The 27,004-nt window shown below is 40.9% G+C and overlaps 1 protein-coding gene across 6 annotated transcripts in view; it reads right to left on the bottom strand.

Moving 5' to 3' along the window:
* LOC131678908 (uncharacterized) overlaps nucleotides 1–10,668 on the bottom strand; it is a 543,408-nt gene extending 532,740 nt beyond the window's left edge. For all 6 annotated transcript variants that reach the window (XM_058959338.1, XM_058959339.1, XM_058959340.1 and 3 more), the window contains exon 1: nucleotides 9,801–10,668. The gene's annotated coding sequence lies outside the window, so the exon portion shown is untranslated. The remainder of the gene's footprint in view (nucleotides 1–9,800) is intronic.
* Between the last annotated feature and the right edge of the window lie 16,336 nt (nucleotides 10,669–27,004).

The following is a 27,004-nucleotide window of genomic DNA, read 5'->3' as shown; positions in this document are numbered from 1 at the left end:
GAAAACAAATCAAACCGTTCAGAAATGCGATAAAATAAGAGATTTAGGAGTTATCTTAGATAAAAAATTAAAATTTGTGGAACATTACAACACAATTGTTCATAGTGCTAGTAATATGCTTAATTTTATAAAACGCTTCGGATATCACTTTCAAGATCCTTACACAATTAAAACTCTTTACGTAGCATATGTTCGGTCTATTTTAGAATATTGTAGTATTGTTTGGTCACCATTCATAAAAAAACACGAAGTGAGAATTGAGTCAATCCAAAAACAGTTTCTATTATATGCACTACGCAAGTTAAGATGGACAGTATCCCCTCTTCCATCTTATGAAGCACGTTGTATGTTGATAGATATTCAAACATTGAAAGAACGTCGGGACTATGCTATGATCTTGTTGCTAAACGATATCGTCATGCAGCGTATTGACTCATCTTACATATTGTCAAAATTAAATTTATATGCTCCTACTCGTCAATTACGCAATAGAAATTTGTTCGTGATAGGTCATCACCGTACAGACTATGCTAAATTCGGACCGCTAAACCAGATGATGGCTGTGTATAACGAGCATTGTGAAAGTATTGACCTTACCATGCCCTGAACAAGTTTAAAACAGTTTTTCAACTCTTTACGGCATCATAGTACATAGAAATAGTATACAGGATAGTATATAAGCAATTAATATTTGTATAATGTAGTCTACACTTGATTGACGAAATAAATATTGAATGACACTATTTGATAAATTTAAGCAATCTATAGAAAAAATATAACCATAAAGATATTCCTCCAAAAATCCAAGTGATGTTGAACCCATTTTAATACGTATATCATTCGAATATCGTGGTGTTACTAGCTTCTATGGGAATTTACTGTGGGGCCGCACTCGGGGCTCGTAACTCCGGAGCCGGAAGACGGATCAAATAAAAATCAATAGCAGCTTATGGCAGCGTTATACCATCCATTTGAAGTTCGTGGTGGTCTACTGCAGAAACTATGTGTGACGTCGTTTTGATTGTTGAGTCGTATCAAGTCTCCCTTGATAACGGCTCCTGGCGGTGGATAGATCAGGAGTGGCAGTGATACAAGTTATGGAAGTTAGACGTACGATTGTGCAATGAAGGTTATGTCAGCACATTTCGGAGAGACGGGAGGGAGACTATCATCGATGTCACATTCTGAAGCCCTTCACTGACGGCTAACATGGATTGGAAAGTATGCAAGAAGTACACGCATAGCGACCACCAGGCAATTCGCTGCTGTAAACGGAACCCTGTTGCAACTGGTGAGCGAAATTTGAAGAACTCTTCGTTGAGGCACTTAAATCAAACAGCGGGAGTTAAAACGTGGATACGGCTGACTTAACAAGAAGGATTGTGACGGTTTGTGACGCCACAATGCCGCGAAAACTGAAGCCCCGTAATAGACGGCGTCCAGCTTACGGGTAGAACGAGACGCTCAGTATGCTGCGCTCTGCTTGTCTTATAGCCAGAAGGCTCAGAGAGCAGTATCGGAACCAGATAGAGAGGAGCGCAAGACAGCGTTCCGGGAAGCTGGAGTCGCTTTAAAATGGAAGATCAAGCTTAGCCAGTCAGAATATCATAAGGAGCAGTAGACGCCAATCCCGTACTGAATTGTAATGGCGAAAATAAAGGGCCCGTCGACGCCAGTCGAAATGTGTCCGGGTAAACTGAAGATAATCGTTGAGAGTCTCTTTCCGAAGCATGATCAAACTACCTGGCCACCAACACCGTACTGCGAAGAAGAAGGAGCAAACACGGACGATCGGCAAGTGACTAAGCCCCCGGTCCTGATGGAATAACAAACGTGCAGAAGTGTCTAGATGAAGGCAACTTCTCCGAAATGTGGAAAGAACAGAAGCTGGTGCTGCTGCCAAAGCTAGGGAAGCCACCGGGCAGTCCGGCCTTCTATAGGCCCATAAGTTTGGCCTATTTGTTGTCTTGATGCACTCGGATAACTCCAGAAAGAATCATTCTTAACTGTCTGAAGAAATGCACGGAGGGTGAGCGCAGACTGTGTAAGATGCAGATCGGATTCCGCAAAGGAGCATCGACAGTGGATCCGATTCGAACAATGGTCGAGAGTGTGGAGAAGGCAGCTAAACGGAAGCGACGAGGAGATTGATACTAGCTTTTGTCACGATAGATGTGATGAATACATCTAACAGCGCTAGCTGTAGAGCCATTGCCGCAGCGCGGCACAGAATGAGGGTCCGCGATTATCTATGCCGGATCTTGAAGAAGAACTTCCACAGCAGAGTACCGCTATACGAGACGAATGAAGGGCAGAAGTCAATCCGAGTCACAGCGGGCGTTCCTTGGGACTTCATTATCTGTTCAAATCTTTGGAACAGAATATATGATGGGGTCTTGACACTGCGGCTGCCCAAATAAGTGATAATCATGGGTCACTAAGGCGAAGTGTCTGTGATGCAGATAATAGACGCGATCGAGAGCTGGATGAACGGGGAAAAGCTGCGGATAGTTTAACACAAGACAGAGGTATTACTGGCCAGCAACTGCAAACCGATTCAGCCGATGCAGATCGGCGTCGGATGGCACGTGATTGTATCGAAGCGTGTGCTGAAGTAATTGGTAACGACCGGTTGATATTGAACAACCACGTCGGCTGCGCCTGCGAAAAATCGGCGAAGGCAACGAACGAATAGCGAGGATCATGCTCATCGGTGGCCCAAGAAGCAGCATGAGAAGTTTTCTAGATAGCTCCTCTATCGTCATCGATACTGTGATATTGTGTTCTGGCCTAGGGTTCAGCCCTGAAAACCAAACGAAACCGCGAAAATCTGAACAAAACGTTCCGGCTGATGACCATACGAGTCGCGAGCGCGTATACAACAATACCGTCGGAGGCAGTATGTGTTATCGCCGGGATGATCTCCATTTATATCACCCTGGCGGAGGATATCGAGGGAAACGCGAGGAAGATGGTGATAATCGATTCGATGGCGAGGTGGTAGCAGGAATGCAACAATACGGAGAAGGAGTGGTGGACCTTCCCAAACCTGGCAGCGCGAGTCAAAACGAATTAAGGAGAGGTGAACTTCCACTTTACGCAGCTCCTGTTGGTCCACGGATGCTTCAGGAAGTATCTTCATCGTTTCGGGCACGCAACGTGACACAGATCATGACCGAGTCGCGAGTCGTCGAGGCTCCAGCGAACCGGACGCCTTGCTCCACCAGAATCGCCGAACTGACATCGGCACCTGGCTGGTGGGCTCGGTTTTGAGAGAACTTCTCTCGCCGGGGGATTTAAAGTCCATTGTCGCGACTAGACCGAGTAGCTCGCGAACAATTCGGGAGCTCAACGGAAAAGTGGTATAAAATGGTACAAGGCAGGCTCAGTAAATTAAACAGTCTGAAGTTTGACACCCAGATTTTCCTGGTAGGAAAAGAACATTAATTCTCGTCCCACAGCTAGCTTTCCTGCTGCCATACAGAATTTTCTACGTTGTGTAGATGGTCGATAACTGGTAGTGTGTCGAGGAGGTGTGGTGTAACTCTACTGAAAGAACTAACTACTAAATAGTTGGATTGGAGTGTGTGCTGTGCACATAAAAAAGCTCTGCTCAAAGTAATGCCGTAAGGCAGTGCCGGGGAGGAATCTGGTTCCGTGCAAGAATAGTTGTTTTAGCAGGTCGTGTGGCAGCCCAAACCCGTTCCCTGAGTTTTTGGTTTTTGTACTTCTCTTTCCTGTCTTCGCGGTCTTCGAATGCCCGCGATTTGAACACGAGCAAACCGAGATGGAAAGGTAAGGACGTCAACATGAACAATATTGTCCAAAAAATGTGTGCGGATGCAAAAAATGGGACGCGGTGGTTCAGATCATGTCAGCGTTCCAATGAAGATGGTCTGCTGAAGAGAGATAGAGGAGACCGCCAAGCGTGACCGGAGTAGGCTAGATCCACCGCCGGGGACTTGTTCGAGTAGATCATGAAGTTGTAACGGTTCGTTTGTGCACACAACGTCGGCAACTTCAGCGCCACTTCCGTAAGGAAGGCTGCCGACGCAAGACGGTAGTCCGGCCAGAGACTCTAACCACGGGCGGGTAAATGAAAGTGGCTCAAACACAATGTCTCATTCGACTTTCCCGAACGCAAAAAAGAGCAGAAGACTAAATCCGAGTAAGAGATCGAAAAGGTAAGCTAATCGCGGGTTCAAATAAACACGGGTAAACTAAATTAAAATCTACGCGTTCGCCTTAGGGAGAGATTGCCGGTGACCTTTAAGCTTGAGAGGAGTAGCGTTTCACTTCATGATCACATAGTGTATTTTCAGTTGGTTTACATTTGTTCTAGGTCCCGGGACAAGCTTTACTCCTACACTTATGCTAACTCATTAGCCTAGCATCGATCTGACCTGCAGTTGGTGAACGGCGGTAACGGGAACTGGTTGGTGACGTTGGCGGCGGCAATTGGAACTGGTTGGTGATGGTGGTGGCGGCAACTGGAACTGGTTGGTGACGGTGGTGGCGGTTACTGTAACTGGTTGGTGACAGTGGCGGGCGGCAGGCGTGAGCGACCGCGTGTTTCGATTTTCGATGAATTTACTTGCGCAGCGGTTTCAGGAGGCTGTTCGATTCGTAGCAATCATCCCTGAATTTGTACCATAAAAACATACCTCGAGTGGGTGACGGTGTCTCGGAAACCTTCGTGACGGGTTGGCTATTCGCCGCTAGGTGGCACGTGGAGAGTATAGTTTCGTTGATGCACGTAATGCTCGGCGGGTGGGTTATGTTGCCGATCTTCTATGCGACGATGTGTCATGTAGCAACCGTATTTTCCGACGAGGGGCGCTCTGATGTATACGCGCAATGCGTTTTCGGTTCTGTGAGCCCCAACAAAAAAACCCACGTTGGCGCGGGTTTTCAACCTGGTCAACATGATCGATTAGGTGAGATAACCTACTTTTCTGCTCATGTCTTACCTGACTATCTTGGTACAGACCGCACAATTTGGACCGATTCGCTACTTTGCTAGCATTCGCTGGTTTATGTTTTATTGTGCGAACTGCTGCAATAAAATAGGTTTTAGCCTTTTGTACCTAACACGTGTTCTATGACATCGGTCGGAATTCTATCTCACCTTGCCGGAACAGTAATTTTATGCACCGTAACCGTGCTCTACACCAATATTGCCAATTTTAGCGGTACCGTAGGTACAATATCACATCGAAATAAATTTCTATAACTTTCTGGCTAATGGCTTCACTCTCTACCTAACCGCCGTGTAAAGGGTTCGACAGTCTCTACTTAAGTGATCTGATCAGTCTTTTTTTTTGAGACAATTGGTGGCGTGATCTTGGGAAAACAAAAGCATTTTCCTTCTCGCTCAGTCCCATCGGCATTTGAAACTGACCTTTCTGCGGGTGGGAAAAACGAAGGGGAGTGCGTGGAGCAGATCTCGGTGATTTAAATTTCCATCAGCGAGACAGCCTCCCTTTGACGGATAGATGGCACTGAAAGTAATGCTGTCAGTCGTATGCATAGTGGGTTAATTAATATCGTTACAAAGCAGATCATGCGGCAAATAGTCGTCGGACCGTCTGTGAACTGGAAGTCACCCTCCACTCAGTATCGCATGAGCGACCTCGGCATCTGCCCGGGCAGTATTGGTTTCGGAAGATCTTCCACTGCTGGGCAACTCTTCGTCGAAGTAGGAAAGTATATAGCGAATCGCTGGCTTGAATCGTCAAGGTACTAGTGAACCGGACGCAATCCTCCACCCGGAATCGCTGGACCGACCTGGGCACTCCGCCGGACTGCATCGAAAGAAGAATAACGTTAGGTCATCGATTTTGGGAGACATTCTTCCGCCACCGTCGGGGACTATGCCGAGTAGCACCGAACGCTGCAAACCATCAATATAGGGTCTTAGGGGTACAGGGAACCGGAAGCCATCCTCCAACCGGAATTGCTGGATCGATTAAAGTATCCAACTGGTCAACGAAGAGAGGAACGCATGTAAAATATTATGCCGTGCAGGTCTAATATGGCGATTATGAGACCAGCGAACTAGGACGACCGGTGCATGGGCATTCCTTATGAGTATTCATTTTGTTGTTTTTTTAATACAGTTGAATTTTCACAAAAAAAAATGTCTTTACAATTATTTCCAACCGAAAAATGGAAGCGGCGGCAGTTATTTTCGTTTGCGTCCCTTATCACCTATTTTTTATAAAGTGTTTCATCAACAGTGCTATCTTTGAAAATGAACTATCTCGATTAAGTAACTAATTTTTTCTGATCTCATTTTAATGCTAAATGATTGGGCTATCTTCATTTTGTTATATTCTGAATTGCACATATTTTGTCTTATGTAATTTCAAATGTTCTTCGATGGCATTGTAAGGGAACATGTATCCGCCAGTTGATGCCAATCGAGCAAACATTTTTTTTAGACTGAGCAAACTAATTTCTTTGTTTGTTTAGTGTTTATTTGGCCAACTAGGAAACGCGTGGGGAATACGCATGGTCTTGTCTGAGTGAATGATGACTTTTGAATTATGCACGGGGTTGAGAATTGACAATTCGCAAGAAGAATTAAAATCCAATCACCAATTTTCGGCAATAATATCAGCACGAAGAACAAATGTTTTATCATTATATTCATTGGTTTAAATCATCAATCAATTATATTAATTGTTCTTATTGTATTGAGTGCTGCATATGGAGTAGTTCATGCACTGTATTATAGCTTGATTATTGACGCAAAAGGTGATAAGCTAGTTTCCTTTCGTCATTATTGTCTCCAATCTTGTTCTAGTAACTAGCGTAAAAAAGCGCTCGAAGACATGTCTTCGATTGTATATTCGACACACAAAGTTAGTCGGTTCAGATATTTCGAAAAGGCTTGTTTTATCCCGGTTAAAATGTGCCTTAAATAGCATTACAACGCGCGCAAATAAATATACCATAAGAATCAATCGTCCACGGACAAAGAAGCCAATACATAATTGTCATTAATATTATTAAAGTTTGCACATGATAAATATTGCTTCTGTTACGAAAGAAGCAAGGAATAATAAAATCGTTCACCTGCCGTTTGATTCAATTAAACAAAAGCAAAACTCCTGACGGTGGGATGCCCGGAGCAGATTTTTTTTTTTAAGAACTGAACATTTCCAAAATAATAAACGATAAATCGACCATAAATTTTCGGCAGTCGGCTACACAGAGCAATAAACACATGATAACACTACTAAAATTTTTCATAGATCGTATCACTTATCAAGGTGAATCCAGATTTACCCCATCCTACTACAAAAACTCCTTCCTGTGGTAAATATGGAGATGCAGAGGTATACACGGTCTCCTAAACCACTTTTGTTACAATAACATTCCTTCCCTGCCCCGATGACAGTAAGGGCGTGGCTAGTGCCGTTATTGGCATTTCAAAGTGTGGAGCTCTCGAAACGGGAGCATTGAGAATGGCCCCAGGCCCTATTCGTTGATTCTCTGTGCAATTTCGTTTGTTCTAGTCAATCACGGAGTAGCCACTACGAATTGTACGGCCATCATGCTCATGCTCATTTCCAACCAAAAACCGGTTTGGATACCTTTATTGTTTTATTTTTTAATCCAGAATCTCGAATGAGTTATATGATTGATGTATTTCCAAACTATTTGGAATAAAATTTGTAAATTAGTTATTGAATTTGCGTTTCAACTTCGTCTCATCAGAATCCGACACTAACTTAGTTAACGGACTGAGCTTGCGCCGGATTGACGTTAGCTCCAAAAAATGGAGACACAATTTGTGTTCCTGAGCAAACCCCTAGTCAAGCGTGATTAAATTTGTGTTAATCGAACATTGTGAATGGCCTAAAGGAACGAAAACAGTAGTTTCTTTATACTTATTTGCATCAGCGTAGTCTAATAGTATCCATTTCTACATTCTTTTACTAGTTCTTTATGAGGTGTTGTTTGTTTAAACTGGTGATAGTATGAAATGATATAAACATGTAATAAACACAAAGAGCCCTCATAAACTAAATTTCATTTTACTGGAATTAGAGTAAGACAGCCGTTCAAAAAACCTTCGTGAATTATATTTCTAGTCGTTCGCAAACATTTATTTAAAATACATTCCAAATTTTCATGTCTTCTTTGAAGTCAAACTTGAATGATTTCATTCCATCTATCCACAAAATTATTCTTCCAACCGCCCATTTAATCGATTCACTCTTTGCGATTCTACGATACGACTAGTAGTCGGTAAAGGCTCCGTAATTTAGAGTGGACACTATTGTATGGATAAAATAATAACGTTTAACGTTATTATTCATTATAAAAGTTTATTCAAATAAGGTTTGCATATACACTCGAATCTCGTCTCGTCTTCGTGAAGTTTATTTCTCTGACTTCCACTTCGTGACGCTAATGGTTGATATACGGCTTTGAACTACCAGACCCCCTCGACTTATACGCGTTCAAATTTCAAGTGATCGTATTTTCATCAATTTAAATAGAAATCGGTTTAAACTTTAATAAATGTCGTATTATTTAATAATGAATAAACACTCGTGAGTTTTTGTTTTTAATTTAAAAAATGAAAAAAATGCAAGCGTTTTTCTGTGCTTCTGTAAAAAAATTGAATATTTACCCTTTATTTACCGTTCCAGTTTGCTCACAAAAGTTTTTAAATTTTAAAGGTAAAATGTTTACATAACATGAATGAAACATTAAATATTCCATAACCAATTGTGGACTGAACTGCAAGACAGCATATTTAAGTAATGTAATTTATTTTAGCTTTTTTGAATGCTGTACATTGATTCCAGGCTGCTGCACAAAGTTATTTCACTTTGAATGTCAACATTACTTTCTAGAAAATGTGCTTAAATAAACATGTGCGAGAAGGAAATGCAACATATAATTTTAATAGAAAGTAAAAACACCCCTCCTTTAAAGTAACCTGCAATCTTTACCTAAGCTGACCAACTGTAGTCAAGAACCAAAATCCGTACACAATTGAGCTGAAAAACGTAGACACACAAGCTAATTAATGAGGCTCTTTAGAATCTTACCTCAAATTATGAGATTTTACACAATAGAACAAATCGGATTCAAAGCAAGTGATGGAGCACAATAATGTGTTCAACCAGTCCCTGCTTTTGTGATTCCAAACATAACTAGATTTGGAGGTTTTCTGAACGAAAACTACGTAAGCTTTCCCTTTCTGCTGAAGACAGAATAGTTTCATAATTACTGCAAATTTATGTTCAAGATTAATTTGTGTTACTCTAATCATTAACGATCACATTTCACACTTAGGAGTCACATTCATCCACTGTGTCAGAGATTCGCTGTACATATCATGATTCTCCGTTCACGACTGGTATTTATAGCCATTCAGTCCTCGGCACGGGGATGAATTGTTTGTTACAAATTGGCCATGACCTAAGTATCATTTGGCCAAAACGCCAATCGCCCAAACAGAATTCGGTCAAACGGTAGTCTGAACATTTCCATTATAGAATTGACCCATTTTAACAATTTAACATATTCTAACGATCAACTGAGCCCTTCCCCCGTGATAAATCATCTCGAACTATCGAAACACTCCATTTTAAGTAATTATCTGTAATTGAATGTACCACCAACCACCATCGCTATCGAAGTGCACCTGTGATGGGGGAAAACTACGCATGTATTCCAGCTGCCTTCCCATCCTGATTGTTTTTCAACTCACAACTATACATAGCATCCGGAACATATGCGATGTCAACATGCTGCATGTCATTAATGTAAATTACCTCGATCTAACACGATTCCCATTCACCAGGCCGTTTCAGCACAATCCCGTGGGCTTCCGAACAATCCATGTAATCCAAATTCTAAAGTTGTTTTTGCACTTTAAACAATCACTATATTTTTATGCATCGGATTATTTTTATCATCGAACACACTTTGGCCTACACACAGTCCATTTCGCTCGCCAATTAATTAACGCACCTAGAACACTTCGAAGGTGATATTTGATTTTTCCGATAAAACTCGAATTACGCAATATGAAACATTCAGGTCTCCTGCGCCGAACCAGTCTCGCCTGGGTTGAACTTTGCGGATACTTCCCCGCAGCTTCGTCAATGATGACAAAATTTTGCCTCACTAAATGTGAAAAGGGAGATTCCAACACCCCTGTAATATGCAGACTCTGTTGATTGTTCCACAGCTTTCAAACCACAATAACGATAAGTGCTTCCACTGTACACGATAAAATACGCATAAATATAAGCCACCTGATCCGGATCGGTTCAAGAATCCAAAGGATTCAAATTCACACTTCGTTCACAAGTCATATCACTTCTAAATTTGTGGTACCCACGACACTTCGAATACGACCGGTTGAAAAACTTCTAATTGCACTCCAACTGTGTATGATTACAGCTCGAATTAAGTAATTTAATATATTTCCACTATTTTCGCTCCAACCTAAACACTTGAGCTGCAGCGCAGGAATACAAAACCGTTATAAAACCCGAGCCCCTCGCTAGCACTTTTGCTCACTTCCCTGCAACTCCACCACTCCTGGGGAAGCAGGATGTCTCCCCCTTGTCTGTACACTGGGCGAAGCAACAACCGAACCGGAGCGAAACTGGGGCAATGTGTTCGACGCGTGACGACCTGCGAGACTGATTTCAAGTGCACTGCAGCGAAGGCTAGTAGGTCCCCCAAACATGGCATGGAAAGAACATTTTATCAGTCAACGACATCTGACAGCATCCTTGTGTGATCCTTGCTTGCTGCTCCGATGTTGGCGGGTCGCGGGATGCTGGGAGAGAGAAAAAACGAGCTGCGTTGCGAGAGCGTGAGCGCAGCGGAAAGCTTCACCAGAGGGATGCGATTCGATGGTCGACGGGGTGGGAAAGCTTCCGAAAGCTGGGATAAAAGCTTCTTGGTTATAATCGGGTAACGTGGTGGTGAAGTATGATTTAAAATGACTATCAATATTATAAACGTGTTCTATCCAAACCACTGAAAAAATATTCAGAAATTTTATAATCAAATCGATAACGATCCAAATCTATCTTCAAAGAATAACATGACCATGACTGTTATTCGACCCATCTAACGGATCCCCCCTCGCTCACTTTGACAGCATTCACACACTCGCTCCTTACTGTCAGCTCATGGTTCTCAACGTGCTGAGAAAACCGATAGTCTCATCTCCGGAATCCGACGCCGAACACGCGTTTTGAAAAGCGTCGCGCGAGCAATCCAGCATCAACCGAATCAGCTGCTATGGTTGCCATGGGCAACCAACCAACGGCAGCTCAAGTGGGCAAAGATTGATATAACGTAGGTATCGCAATTTCGGTTCGATTTTATCAAGCTGCAGGATTATTAAAGCCCTCAACAAACCCCCTCCGCCCGCCCGGGCTAAACGTTCCTCGGTCAGTCTCTCGGAACCACGCGGTTGGATGCGCTGACTAGGTCAGCCTTGCTTGATGTAACGTGGCGAGAGCAGGTTTCACATGGGAATCATCGATGTGATGTGGGACTGAAGTGCTTTCAAAATGCGCCCAAACCGAACTACATGCGGTACGCGGGATCAACATCAATATTGGAAAAGCATCGTTTTCGGTGGTTATATCATTCTCCGTAAATGTGCTCGGCACTGGCCGATATTTGTGCGTGAGACCGAAACATAACAACCAACGGGTGGAGCTGGATGGGAGTCGCGAACGGATTGTAGGCGGATAATCAACCATGTGTACGCTCCAGCCACAGCTCTGCAGTCCGTGGCGTACCCTTTGGAACCGTGTGCCATTTGATGGTGTGTATTTTTGATGTGGCTAGGGAAAATTGTAATCTCATCATTTCATTGACGTATTTATTGAATTATGGTCGAACGGTGATGGTGAGTGGATTTCAGCACTTTCGCTTTTTTCGCCAGATTTTTTCACACTTAATTATGTGTTTGAAGTCACGCCACATTATACTCTCCAACGTACGTGTTTGTAACGCGATTTAATCAACAGCTCTCCAAACTTTTGTTTTTAAATAATGGTCCGAAATATTGAGTTTCATCGCAGTTTTGCAACAAACCGACAGTAAAACCTTTTACGCGAGCACTGAAACATGGAATCAGACTTTAGAAGGTGATGGCCAAAAACGATTCATTTATACAGCTGCGAATTTGACACAGGAATAATTTTTTATTCTCTGCGATCCTGACCCACACTTGACACCACAGCGTTGATTATTGAGGGTTCTCTCTTGGGTGCCTGATACACACCACACACTTTTGGTATTACGTCGTTGGTATTACTGTTTTAGGTGTTTATCTTTCATTTTCCCACGCCTGCTTGTACCGGCTTCAGCTTATCTGAGTACCCGGAGGTGATGAATCCAATGAAAAAAGGCTAAGTATTTAACTCGTACCGAGTGTTAATTTACATTCAAACTGGATGATGGTGGCATCGAAACGTAGGGTTAGAAAATTACTTTATGCTAACTTCCACTTGCTGAAACAGCGTATTACATTACTCAAAGCGTCTAGTGGAATTCGCTGGGTGAATAAATGAGTTCACAAGCGGTCAAATTACGAAGAGCTTTTTCCACAAACAATTACGCAAAATTATGTTTCACAAAACCAACCACGGCAGTTACGCGGATCTCCTCTTTTTAAAGTCTTTGCAGCGAGCACGATATTTCCACAGCCAATGTTCTGATAGAAAATTGTTGAATTATTGCTCCTGAATAACGACAACCAGTCTCGTGAAGAACATCCACGTGAGCTGTATTTTCAGAAGGTCTTCTTAATTACGATTCGTGATGATAAACTAAAGGAAAATGAACGTAATTTTCTCCGAGCTGATGCAATAAAAAAAAATCATTTGAACAAGTTCAAAGGCCATCTATAGTTCAAACAAAAATTATTTATTTAAATCGCTGTCTTTCGGGAAGCTGTGTGATTTGAGCGGAGTGATCCTACTTTAACATAGACGAATTTCGTATTCAAAGTTGGCAGCACCCTCTCAGATTTTAGTGAAACTTTCTGTACATGAAGACTTTGTCCAGTGGTGTAGCCAGAAATTTGGTTTGGAGGGGGTTTTGATGAAAATCGTTAATTTTTCGAAAAATCCTAAAATTTAGCATGAGTTTGATAAATTTTTACATTTCTTATAAAAGAAATGTATAGAATTCGCTCAAACTTTCAAGATTTTTTCCGAGGCCCGGAGGGCTGAGTCTTATATACCAATCGACTCAGATCGACGATTTGGGACAATGTCTGTGTGTGTGTGTGTGTCTGTGTGTGTGTGTATGTAACGGACAAATTCTCATTCGTGTTTCTCAGCAATGGCTGAACTGATCTTATCCAAACCAATTTTAAATGAAAGAACTAAAAAACAGTATGAACGCTATTAATTTGTTTTTGATTCTGATGTTTAGTTTCCAAGATATGAATGTTTGAATGCGTAAAAACGGCGTTTTTTGCAGTTTTTTTGAATTATCTGCCGAAATTGACAATAAAGATTAACAATTTATATGTTTTTAGACAGCTTTAACGAATACCTTTCGAACAAGCTATAGATTGTTGAAATCGGACTATTATAAAAAGAGATATTTAACATTAAATGCGGACGAAAGATTTTTATCATTTCCCATTGCCAGAAATATGACCAAAAACATGTAATCTATTATTAACGCCAAAACGGCTTATTCTAGGTCAATAGTATCTTCGGAGAATTTAATGGAGGTAATATGCCCTTTCTTTTGGTATAGTGCTTTTGCTGATTAATCTCCCTATGAGTGAGATATTTTCATAAATTTTCTTGGAAGTGATTATATCGAAATGATGCCTTCAGCAAATTTGTAGCTCTTACTTTTGCGAATAACTTTACTGAAGACTTCAATTATCTATTTTGAATACTTTAAAAGTTATGGCTTGACCTTTTGTCGCCTATTTATTGTTCAATATAGTAATAATCCATTGAAATAAGCCAAACATTATATCGATAAAACGAATTTTGTATTTCATTTTTCTATCTACAACCGCTAGAAATAATCACCGAACACTTGTCTGGAAGGAACTTGATAACTTATCAGTGCAAAAATGTTCATTTGTGCGAACTTTCTGACTGCAATTTCTCTAACTTATGACCATCAGATCGATCTGAAACATATCGGAAAATGAGAAGCGAAATAAATAACTCCAAGCAACGGCGTATCCAAGAGAAGGTTTTGAGGTTTAACACCATACAACCCCCCCACCTCCACCACAACCAAAAAAAAATATTGGATTGAAGTTGAAAATTTATTGATGCAGACTGATTTAATTCAATATTACAATAACAATTATCTGATCCGTAGATTGATAACCTGTTGTTTTAAACATCATGAGGACTTTTGATAAATTGTCGGAATGGGGTCCTGATATGTAACTGATCTATTGGTCTTGATTTCACAGTTGTCTAATAGCATCAATATCAAATTCCTGCCTAAAAACATTCCAATAGAAAATTCCAGAGTTCTGTAATCAATCATAATCCTCAGATTTCTTTTCAAATTGAGCTCGCTTTTGTAGAGATGTACTGTAATAAAGGTCTTTATTTAATAGGAAGTGAAGTTAAAATTGATTTAAAAAATGTATAACTTTCAACATTTGCTAAAAATGTTTTTGCCTTTCTCATACACTCTAAAATTCGTCAATCTAATCCCGACCTGGAGGGCCAAGTGTTATATGCCAATCGACTCAGTTCGTCGAGATCGGAAAATTTCTCAGAGATGGCTGGACCGATTTGCACAAAGTTAGTCTCAAATGAAAGGTACAACCTTCCCAACGGCTGCAATTGATTTTTTTATTGATTGGACTTCCGGTTCCAGAGTTACGAGTTGAAGAGTGCAATCACACATCAAATTCCCATATAAACTGAAATGAAACATTTGCAAAATCAAATTTGTATTTTTGATGCCAAATGACTTTAAAATGCATGAAACATTGAGATTTGATGTAAACTCGAAAAAAATAATGTTTGACAAAAATTGACTTTTTTGGACTTTTGCACATTTTTGCTTTTCTCATATAGAAAGGTTATGCAATCACTCTAAAAATCGACAATCATACCGGCCCGGAGGGAGTATGCAGTGAGGGGTTGCTACTTTAAAATTAAAACTAGTTTAAAATTTCTTAACATGTTAAAAATTTTCGGCAGGACCCGGACCTCCCGGATCTTTCTCCATGATCCGCCGCTGGTTTCAAGCGATGTTTCAGTATCACATAGTATCTCAAGATCGTGGCTGTTGATCCATTGTATGTATGTGCAAATCGTACTGAACATGTACTATTCATTTCCACCATTGTATTGAACATAACCAGCCATGGAATCGTAGTCTGGACAAATGAGAAAAGCACAATTGCACCACTAGGTGGATTAAAACAGGTTTTTATTTTGGGAATGCGTCGAGTTGAGACGAAAACGTAATATGATTAATAACGAGGATAACACTTTCCGAATGTAGAGAGAAATTTATGAAAAATGACGATTTCCATGCGACTCTAGCAGGTCCTGATCTATTTTGATGAGCATTTCATTTTTGTTGTAATAAATTGAAACCCCGATTTTATCAGCCAAATATGAACACATGTTTGATGGGCTCTAGCAGACGAACAAGACTGAATTCGAGTAAATCCTTTCTTGAGCATGTTTCCTTATCATGAAGATGGAAATATGCAAAAATAAAAAGTTCATCATAATCAGAAATAGTTATCAGACCACATCAAGGGACGGGAAGAATATTTTAACAGTTTCAGTTTATTATAAAGAAAAAAATTGCCCGATTTAGTCAATGTCACTATTTTGTCAGCCTAAAATGCACCACGAGACTGATGAAAATGGGTCTTTATTGTATGTATTATTCACTGTGTTTCACATTAATAGGTACATTTAATTTTTGGGGATTTTTTATTGCTTCGAACTACAACAATTTTTAGGTAGTTTTCAAGGGACTATAGACTTCTTCCAAAATTTGGCGAACCTATTCCAATTCGTATACCAATTAATTGGTATACTTAAGGGTTTATATGTTGCAGATAGAGAAAAAACTGAAATTTTCAGCTTTTTTCCTACACAATATTACGAAAGCAATTTTACCTAATAAGTTTGTGAAAATTATAAACTATTTGAAATTTTTTAATAGTTTTATTTTTTTATTTAACCGCGATTTTTTAATAAATAGTGACCAAATCAAGGAAGTCACCTTTAGAAAAAGTCGATGTCGAATTAAAATTTGGAACTATGCACGCATGCACTTCAGAGATAGCGTGATATCAGAAGCTGCGATTTCATTTCAACGCTTTTTTGTGAAAAGGGCGATACTTACAATTGTAAACATAAGGCTTTTTTCATACATGCGAATGGGGGCTTTGAAACGCAACAAATTAACCTAAAAATTTGGATTCTACGATATTGCTTTCTTAAACTACAGCAAAAAATACAACGGGCGAAACTGTATTTTGTTTGTTTATTTAAAGTTTCGCCCTCCACGCTCCATGCAAACAAACAGGGCGATACTTTTTTTGCTAGCAGTTTTGAGGCGAAACTGTTTTTTTCGTATTTTTAGGAATATTAAGCTGATACCGGCTGTAAATAGTAACAATGATCGCTATTGAAAAAACCCGGACGAAATCGGTGGTGTAAAACGTTAGTTATTGTAAAAAAACGTAAGGGCGATACTTCAATGCTGATAGGTGGGACTGAAAAGGTAAACAATCGCCAAAGGGGCGATACTATCATTTTGTCAATTTGAATAGCAAAAACAAATTTTAATTTAATAATTTCAAATACTTTATAAAGTTTTGGGTTTCGATCACTGAATCATGCAATCAAGAATGTAAAAAAAACACAATAGCTCCTAAATAGGAAATAAAACCAAGTCTGGAAATATTCACTGTTGATTTTCTTTGAATGGTATCACTGCTAGTATCGCCCTTTTCAAGAAAAAGCGTAGATTTCTTAGTTCTCAGTCGCGTTGGAAATTTGAGTAAAGTATAAACTTCAAAACAATAAAAAAATCGATTTTTTGGCTCAGTACAATATATAACCCCTTTAGGAAAATTCAGTTTTCCCACCACAATGCATTGATTGAGGAATTTAGATATTTTATTAACAGAGCATTAGCAATAATTCGTTTGTATGTCTATTTTATGGCCCATTTTTTCGCTTTCCCATTGCTTTGATTTGAGATTTCTAGCACTGATGTTGTCCTATGCTGATTTGAGCGATTCTCTGAGTCCTGCCACTATCCCATGTAGTATGTGTTATCAAAAACATCACGAAGCATCAAGCTCTAAATGTTCTCAAACGATATAATATCCGAAGAGAGTGTTATAAGTGTTATAAGAAATGTGTGTTATAAGAAATGTCTCATCACACTGTTAGGTGGATTAAAAGCGTTTTTAAAATTAAGAAACATAAGTATCTAGCAGATGTCATTGCAGTCTACAAACAAGAAGAATCAACATGAAAAAGTTTTCAAACCTCTATAGATTATTTTTTTGTATAATATGTCAATAAAGTCAAAGATTGGGATTTTCTAAAGTGGGATAAATGTTCGAAAAAAATTTCAGCGGTCAAGATCACCTAATTCAATAATACTTGTCTTTGAAGGTTTGACAACTTGTAGAAGTTTTCCAATATAAAACAGCGCATACTCTGATATAATAATTTAGCGATTAATTCTCATAGAGGTAATTATGGAAAATAAACTCATCAAAAATAGTAAGAGACATGGTGCCTTCAGTAAAGTTGTTGATAATGTCATTTTAAACCATTTTGTTCAAAATATGAAGGCTTAATGAATGCGGCATATCGAGATATAAATGAACATGCTATATTTCTCCTTAGTGAACAAAAATTTAGGTAAAAATTATTTTTTCTGCGCTACTGCGAAAATTGTTTAAAACAATCATTGCGAGTTGAAATCACAAACCCTATAACTAAATTAGTTATTGAATTTGCGGTTTGACTTCATCTCATCAGTATCTGACACTAACTTAGTGACAGGACTAAACTAGCGCCGAATTGATGCTAGCTCCAAAAAACGGAAACACTTTTTGTGTGTCTGGGCAAATCCCTTGTCCGTTTAATATTTGGGAATTTTTTTATAGCTAGTTTTTTTAAATATATCATTTTAGTAAGCTTCGGAAACTCATACCTTGAATGCAATGTGAATTTATTATTTATTAACCACAGAAGAGATTTGTCAAATACAGTAATATTAGAATAACTTGCTGTAAAGGTTTTTTACTACTATATTTCGATACTCTGCATAGTCGACAAAGTTGTTTGAAATAGTATTTTCGAAAACTTTGCTGGAGACATTACTTCTATAATTACTTCTAGAATGATTAACTGCCAAAATTATTTTATGAGAAGATTAACAGTTTTACGTTTTGAAATTCTCAATGTTACTTAACTTCGAAATTTGGCTGTACTAGTACCTAGTACACGAAATCTTAGTACGCCATTTAACTCAGCACTCAAATATACACCATTAATAACCAATTAATTAATTAATAATTAATTAATGACATATATTGAAATATTTATTAATTCCAATCCTGCTTAGAGGCTCTTCGTATAGTTTATAATACATCAAAAATCTAATGCTCATAAAAACCGAAGCTGACCTGCTAGAGACAAACTGTAAATATCATTTATCATTAACTTCCAAATCGTTTCCGAAATGTTATTTTTATTATAACCCTGTCGAATTTTTGTCTAAACTCTACGCAATCTAAAAAAATACATTTTCAGCAAATGTTGAAATGTATGCAAGTTTTCGGTGAGTAAGTTTTGCCTTTCTCATATAGAAAGGTTATGCAATCACTCTGAAAACCGTCAACATAATCCCCTAATCCTAATTTTTTTTTGACTGGCATGCGGTTTCTGCATTTTAACAGGGGCGTAGTCCACTCCCTTCCCTTTAAAATCCCCTTAAATCACCCCTCAGACCACCACCCCATCCAGCCCTCATCCCCTTCTCAACCCCATTATCTTTAAACCACCACTATATCACAAAGCATACCAAATTAAGCTGGGGAGTCGTTCGTTCGTGGGATTTTCGCCCTCCTCACACGCCCACCCCTGCATGACAAGTTAGCAAGCAGATAACATTGAACTAATGCTGATTAGGCTAATTAAGCATGATATTTTTTTGTTTCAAGTGTTTCACTGTCGACACGTAGCTCATCAAGTTCGTGGCTGGCAAGAGACCAGAATCCAGAGTCGCAAGTCCTTAACCCAAAAGGCGAGTCTAGAGTCCAGAAGCCAGAGTTCGGTGTTGAGAATGCAGAGTCCAGAGTCCACAACGCAGCGATGAGAACCCAGAGTTCCGAAGACAGAGCTCAGAGTTCAGAATCCAGAGTTCAGAGTTCAGATGCCAGAGTCCAAAACCTAGAGTTCAGAGCCCAGAAACCAGAGTTTAGAATTCTTATCCCAAAATACTGAGCCCAGAGTCCTCAGCACATAATCCAGAGCCCAGAGCCTCTAATCCAAAAATAGTGAGACCAGAGTTTAGAGTCCAGATTCCAGAGCTCGGAGTTCAGATTCGATAATCCAGAGTTTAGATTCCATAGCCCACGACCAGAACCCAGAGTCCTGAGGAGAGGAACCCAGAGTCCGGAGTCCAGAATCCAGAGTGCATAGTCCAGAGTTTAAAGTCCAGAGTCCACTGTTCAGAGTCCAAAGTCCAGAATCAAGACCCAGAGTACATAGCTCGGAGACCACAGTCTACAGTCCAGAGACCATAGCACAGAATCTCGAAGCGAGTGCTCAGAATCCAGAGATTGCAGAGTCCAGAGTTCAGAGTGCAGAAAACAGAATCGGGAATCCTGGATCCAGAGTCCTGAGCCCAGAGTCCTCAACCCAAATTACTGTGGCCAGAGTTCAGAGCTCTGAGATCAGAATCCAAAGCCCGAAGTACCTAACCCAAAATACTGAGGTAAGAGTTCAGACTCCAGAGCCCAGAATCCAGAGTCCATAACACAGAGACGAGAGTCCAATACCCAGCGTGAAGAGTGCAGCATCCAGAGTTCAAAATCCAGAATCAAGAGCTCAGAGTCCAGAGACCAGAGTGCTCAACCCATAATACTGAGCCCAGTGTCCCGAGTTCAGAGCCCTGAGTCCAGAGCACAAAGCCCAGAATCCAGAGTCCAAAATCCCGAGGAGAGAGCCCACAGTCCAGAATCCAGAGACCCGAGTACAGAGCCTAAGCCTCAGATTCCAGAGTACAGAAAGGCGAGGCCTGCGCCAAGAGTCCATAATCCAACGATGAGAGTGAAGAGATTAGAATCTAAAGTTCAGTGTCCGTAGTCCAGAGACCAGAACCCAGAGTCCCGAGGAAAGAGCCAAGAGTCTAGAATCCAGAGTCCCGAGTGAAGATTCCAGAGCTCAGAGTACAGATTTCAGAGTAAGGATTCCAGAGTCCAGGATCAAGATCCCAGAGACCATCGTTCAGAATCCAAAGTCCATAGCACAAAATATCGAGGCCAGAACCCGGTGTCCAGAATCCAGCATGAAGAGTGCAGAGTTCATAGTCTAGAATTTAGACTGACTGGGTATTTTCGGAATGGTCTTGACGAGTAGGTGCCAGAAATTTATGTCTGATGCCATGTTGAAATCCAACATACCGACTTCCGGACGTAAATTATTACAATTACACTTCGGATTTTGATTTATACAAGTGATCCATAATCATAATTTTACTAGAACTGCTCTTCACAACTGTTGTTGCTAGACTGCTTTAAGGCATTAGTTTTATAGTACTGTTATTTGGTAAATTTAGTATTGATGCTGGTAAGGTACAGGTAACCAGGACAATATGCCAAACGAATACCAAATTCGTTACTGATACTTTTTGCATGAATCAGGCAACTAGCAGTTGGGAAATTGGATTCTGAGAAGATTATATATTTCATTGGTTTAGTTTACGATAAAAGTACACTGAAAAAAAGTTTTGACATGGACATGGTTTGAAAAGCAGAATGCAAATGTTTCGGAGCCAGTCTCCAAACACACCCGTTAAAACATTCTTTGAAATTCTGGGTATTTCCTCCAATGCACCGCTGCAGCAAATCATCTGTGGAAAGAGCGTCGTAAACGGGCTTGATTGCATCTTGAACGTTCTTTTGAATAGGATGGTCGTGTTTGAATAAAGCCAGCTCGCCTTTCGCCTCCGCCGCACGTCACTTGCACCAGCTGTTGACGCCTGTTGGACTTGGATACTTGTGGAAAATTTTATAGCCATATAGCATCCTTCATATTCGATGCAGAGTCGGGGTGCCTTCTAATCGCCAGTTTATACGGGATTGGAGCCCTCTAGCACTTCGCCACCAGTTTGAAGGCTATTCCTGCTCCGTGCGCGTATCGAAAAACTCGATAATATGGAGTTCTTCCCAATCCCCCAGTAACGTTCGATGAGTCCAAACTGAGGACATTTGGTTGATTAAATCAATGAATGGAGTAATTGGTACTTAGCTGTGGAGCATTTGTAGTATCTGTACACCCAAAACTCGGCCGTAATACCTTCACAGTAATAAGAAAAAAAATGCTCTAATAGCAAGACGTTTAACACTAAAACGGTCCTAACAAAAATTCCCCAAACGGCAATATCAACACATTCAAATCTTCTATGAACTCATGTTTCATCAATGTTATAAAATAAATATTATCGCGTCGGATTGTCCGGAAGCGTGTAGCACTTCGCTTGTCCAAGCGAACCGAACACAATGTGGATAAAGACCAGTTTTGAATTTCTCGGCTAGCTTCAAAGCACAGTCAGAAAAAACCGACTCGGAATAGTGGATGGGTATTTCGGTCGGAGTTAAATTGAAATATTTTTTTTTTCTATCACGGACGTCAGCAACAAGGTAACGTCTGCACAAAACATTAACAGTACGGAAAGCAAGTCCTATAGTTTGGATCTACGTATCCGAACTGAGGGTCCGGATCCAGACACTTGTCTAGATCTAAGCACCAAATCTGAGCCTGGTTCAGGTTCGGACCTGAATTTTCACTTACACACGCCATATTTGAACTTTCGTCAGTACGAGGAGAAATCACTTCGAATCTTACTACCCACTCGGGAAAAATGTGTTCCACTAGCCCTCGCAACCAGAATAACATAGTCCGATAGTCATGTATCAATAACGGAATATGTCTCGTATATGTGAGATCGAAGAACAAGCCAGGATTGAGCAGCAGCAGCCACCGCAGCCAGTTCAGAGGGAGGTGAAGTAAATGCTGCAAATCGAGCAGCTGCAGCAGCTGCATGTGCTACAAATACAGCAGCAGCAGCCGCAGCAGCAATAATAGCAAAAGCTAGAATGAGAAGAAAGGACAAAAAAGCGAGGCCAAGGATCCAAAGCGGCGCAAAGCCTGACGAGGCATTGATTAAACCATCGCAGGAAGTACAAGCAATGATCCTCTCGTCTGCCCGGTTTACTCAAACATAGGGGACTATATCCAGTTTTAAGCCGACTGAGCGGCAGCGAAATAACCACAAAATATGTAAACAAAAGTAAAATTCTCAAAAACTTATATGGGGAAATAGGGTGATGAGCCTATTTGCACCATGTTTCTATTATCACCCTACCCATTTGAAGCCGTTGGTTAGAGCAGTGTCTGCCATCTTTGTTCAACGCATTGAGTCAAATGGTAGTTCGCAATGTTTTTAATGCATATTGAGTCAAATGGTAGCGCAACAATAGGGGCACTCGATTCGAGTTTTCATTGTGCTCAAACACGAGAATTTTACTGTTTTCAACGCATTTGTGTTATTATATTGGTTCTTAACAACGAAGCAAAGCGTTTCATGTCAATTTTTATGCATTCCATTGATTGTAAGGCAAGAAATTACCGAATTAGTGAGGCACCTTGCTTAGTATGGTGCAAATAGGCTCATCACCCTACCATGAATCATTTGCGTGACTATCTTTAACGCATTCTCCACACCCTTACCTATCATCTGCTGAATTTTGAGGGCCAGATAAACAGGTTTTGATTTTTTACAGCATGTTTTTTTTTTATTCATTTCGTTTATTTGATAGGCACAAATGCGTTAGCTTGGCGGTGCCGAATTCTTTTGTTTTTACATTTTGAATATCTTAAAACTAGGAGGTTACAATGTTGAAATATTTTTTTTTATAAAAGAGAAAAAATTTACAGCTATCTTAAGACTAGAAAAAAAAAATCTATATATAAGAGAGGGGGCAAAAGATTTTTTTTTATGAAAAATTTTAAAACAAGGAATTCAATAGTAATAGTTTTTTAGGAAATATTTACAGTTATCTTAAAACTAACAATATAGTTTGGTACACAAAAGGGGGAGCAAATATTTATGAAAAATTCCACAGATGTTTTAAAACTAGGGATACAATTCTATTTACAAGATGGGGGACAATAGTTTTAACAAAGAGTAGATATTACAACTATCTTAAAACTAGGAATACGGAATACAAATTTGATTTTTTATCGGATACTTATGCTTGGTCATTTCCAAAATCGGTGTAGAAGTAGTTGTATCAAGGACAGGGGAGAGAAGGCGTAGATGGTGACCGGTGGAGAAGAACAAAACTTGCAACTTTCGGGCAAACGGGAGATCAGCGAAACAATTTGCGCCTCAGTCTAGTAGGTCGGATTGGCGGATGGTATTCTTCGGACCCGCGTGGAATCCTTCAAAGGGAATCCTTCGGACCTCGAGTCGCTCTCGCTTCAGATTCCGTAGTGATAAGGGCGACGGCGGTTACATAGTGGCAGTCTGAAGCATATCGGTTCCACACGGCAAGAGGAAACTTCTAAAAACGAGAAATAAAAAGAGAGGGGCTAAATTGGGATATTTATCGTTTTTATGAAAGTATAAATAAGGGACATATAGGGGAAATCACGATTTGCCAGCATATCTCGGACTGGGACATTGGGTGGTCTACCTCGGGCCCGAAGGGAATCCTTTAACTGAGACCTGGCGTTCAAATACCCGGCGCATACCCAGACAACGTGCTCGATGTCATGATAGCCCTCGTCACAAGCGCACAGACTACTCTCCGCAAGCCCAATACGCCGCAAATGTGCATCTAAGGTGTAGTGGTTGGACATAAGTCGGAACATTACACGAATAAAATCCCGACCCACATCCATCCCCCTGAACCAAGCCTTCGTTGATACCTTTGGGATAATCGAATGTAGCCATCGTCCAAGTTCACCATTGCTCCACGAGGTTTGCCAACTGTTGAGTGTCCTCTGACGACAAATACTAAAAAATTCGTTGAAGCAGATTGGTCTTTCGTATATGTCACCATTTAATGCGCCCACCTTTGCTAATGAGTCGGCCTTTTCATTGCCCGGGATAGAACAATGAGAGGGGACCCAAACAAAGGTAATCTGATAAGATTTTTCAGATAACGTACACAAGGACTCCTGTATCTTCCCCAGAAAATAAGGGAATTGCTTTTTAGGCTTCACCGCACTAAGAGCCTCGATAGAGCTGAGGCTGTCCGAAACGATGAAGTAGTGATCTGTGGGCAGAGTGTCGATGATCCCAAGGGTGTACTGAATTGCAGCTAACTCTGCGACGTAAACTGAAGCAGGATCATTGAGCTTGAATGAAGCGGTGATAGTATTGTTGAAGATACCGAAGCCAGTGGACCCATCGAGATTTGATCCGTCAGTGTAGAACATTTTGTCACAGTCGACTTCTCGGAATTTATTATAAAATATATTGGGGATCACTTGAGGGCGTATATGGTCCGGGATTCCACGAATCTCTTCCTTCATGGATGTGTCGAAGAATACAGTAGAATCAGAAGTATCTAGGAAACGAACACGGTTGGGAGTATACGTAGAAGGATTAATGCTCTGTGCCATGTAGTCGAAGTACAAGGACATAAATCGGGTTTGAGAATTAAGCTCGACGAGCCTCTCGAAATTTTCAATCACCAACGGGTTCAGAATGTCGCATCGGATGAGCAATCGATATGAGAGTTCCCAAAATCGATTTTTTAGCGGAAGAACGCCCGCCAGCACTTCGAGACTCATCGTATGGGTCGAATGCATGCAACCCAAGGCAATGCGCAAGCAACGATACTGGATTCTCTCCAGTTTGATGAAGTGTATGTTCGCAGCGGAGCGGAAACAGAAACACCCGTACTCCATCACCGACATTATCGTTGTTTGGTATAACCTGATCAGGTCTCCTGGGTGAGCACCCCACCAGGAATGGGGAAGACCCATGTAGCTAAATCGCGATGTTGTTAAATCGCCATGCGAAAAGTGCATGTGCTTTTCAGACAACAGGTTTAGCAAAAAGTTATTTAAAATTGGTGAAAGACCATGCTGGTGCAGCTTCTCTGACAGAATGTTGATAGAAACTGAGTCAAAAGCCCCCTTAATATCCAAGAAGACTGATGCCATCTGCTCTTTGTTAGCATAGGCTATTTGGATTTCTGTAGAAAGCAACGCAAGGCAATCGTTCGTCCCTTTGCCTTTGCGGAAGCCAAATTGTGTATCTGACAGTAAGCCATTTGCTTCAACCCAATTGTCGAGGCGAAACAAGATCATTTTCTCGAACAACTTCCGAATACAGGACAGCATTGCAATCGGCCGATACGAGTTGTAGTCGGAGGCTGGTTTTCCTGGTTTTTGAATGGCGATGACCTTCACTTGCCTCCAGTCATGAGGGACAATGTTACCCTCCAGAAACTTGTTAAATAAGTTCAGCAAGCGCCTTTTTGCAGTGTCAGGCAGATTCTTCAGCAAGTTGAATTTGATTCTGTCTAACCCTGGGGCGTTATTGTTGCATGACAAGAGTGCAAGTGAAAACTCCACCATCGAAAACGGTGTTTCGTTCGCGGTATCGGGAGGAGACGCGGCGCGGCACGTTTTCTGTACCGGGACAGAGTCCGGACAGATCTTCTTGGCGAAAGCGAATATCCAACGGTTTGAATATTCCACGTTCTCGTTGGTACTATTACGGTTACGCATACGTCGAGCCGTACCCCAAAGAGTGCTCATCGCTGTTTCTCTCGTTAACCCGTCGACGAACCGGCGCCAATAACTGCGTTTTTTGGCTTTCATTAAACTCTTCATTCGCCTTTCTAGCGACGCGTACTGTTGATAGCTAGCGGGTAACCCGTCTTCCCGGAAGGCCTTATATGCAGTGGACTTCTCCGCGTACAGCTCTGAGCACTCTTTATCCCACCACAGTGTGGGAGACCGTCCATGGGTATTCGCGCTGGGTACTGGTTTAGTCTGAGCTTGATTCGCACTGTCGAGAATCAAGCCAGCCAAAAACCTGTACTCTTCCTCCGGAGGAAGTTCTTGAGTGGATTCGATTTTAACGGATATCGCGGTCGCGTAACTCTTGCAATCAATGTTCCGTGTGAGGTCATACGAGGCATTGATTGTTTTCGATGGTCTTGAACCGTTAGCAATTGAAATCACGATAGGCAAATGATCGCTACCGTGGGGATCAGGGATCACCTTCCACATGCAATCTAACTGTAGCGATGTCGAGCAAAGCGATAAATCCAACGCGCTTGCGCGTGCTGGTGGTGTAGGAATCCGCGTCATTTCTCCCGTGTTTAAGATGGTCATGTTGAAATTGTCGCAAAGATCTTGGATTAATGTTGATATATTATCATCATGAAGACAACCCCATACCGTACCGTGCGAGTTAAAGTCTTCCAGAACTAGCCGCGGTGCCGGTAGGGATTCCGTGATATTACAAAGCGTTCGGTGCCCTACCGAGGCTCTAGGAGGAATGTAGATGGAAGCAATGTAAAGGTCTTTACCTTTGATTAAAACTTGACAAGCGACAATTTCAATGCCTGATGTTGAAGGGAGGTTAATTCGGTTGAAAGAATAGCACTTTTTGATCCCCAAAAGTACTCCTCCATAGGGGTTTTCTCGATCCAGACTAATTATATTAAAGTCGTGGAAGTTGAGATTTATATCGG

Source organism: Topomyia yanbarensis, chromosome 2 (genome assembly GCF_030247195.1).
Source record: "Topomyia yanbarensis strain Yona2022 chromosome 2, ASM3024719v1, whole genome shotgun sequence".
In the NCBI taxonomy this organism is placed as follows: domain Eukaryota; kingdom Metazoa; phylum Arthropoda; class Insecta; order Diptera; family Culicidae; genus Topomyia; species Topomyia yanbarensis.
Note: the sequence above shows the minus strand (reverse complement) of the source record. Positions and strands in the feature narration are given on the sequence as shown.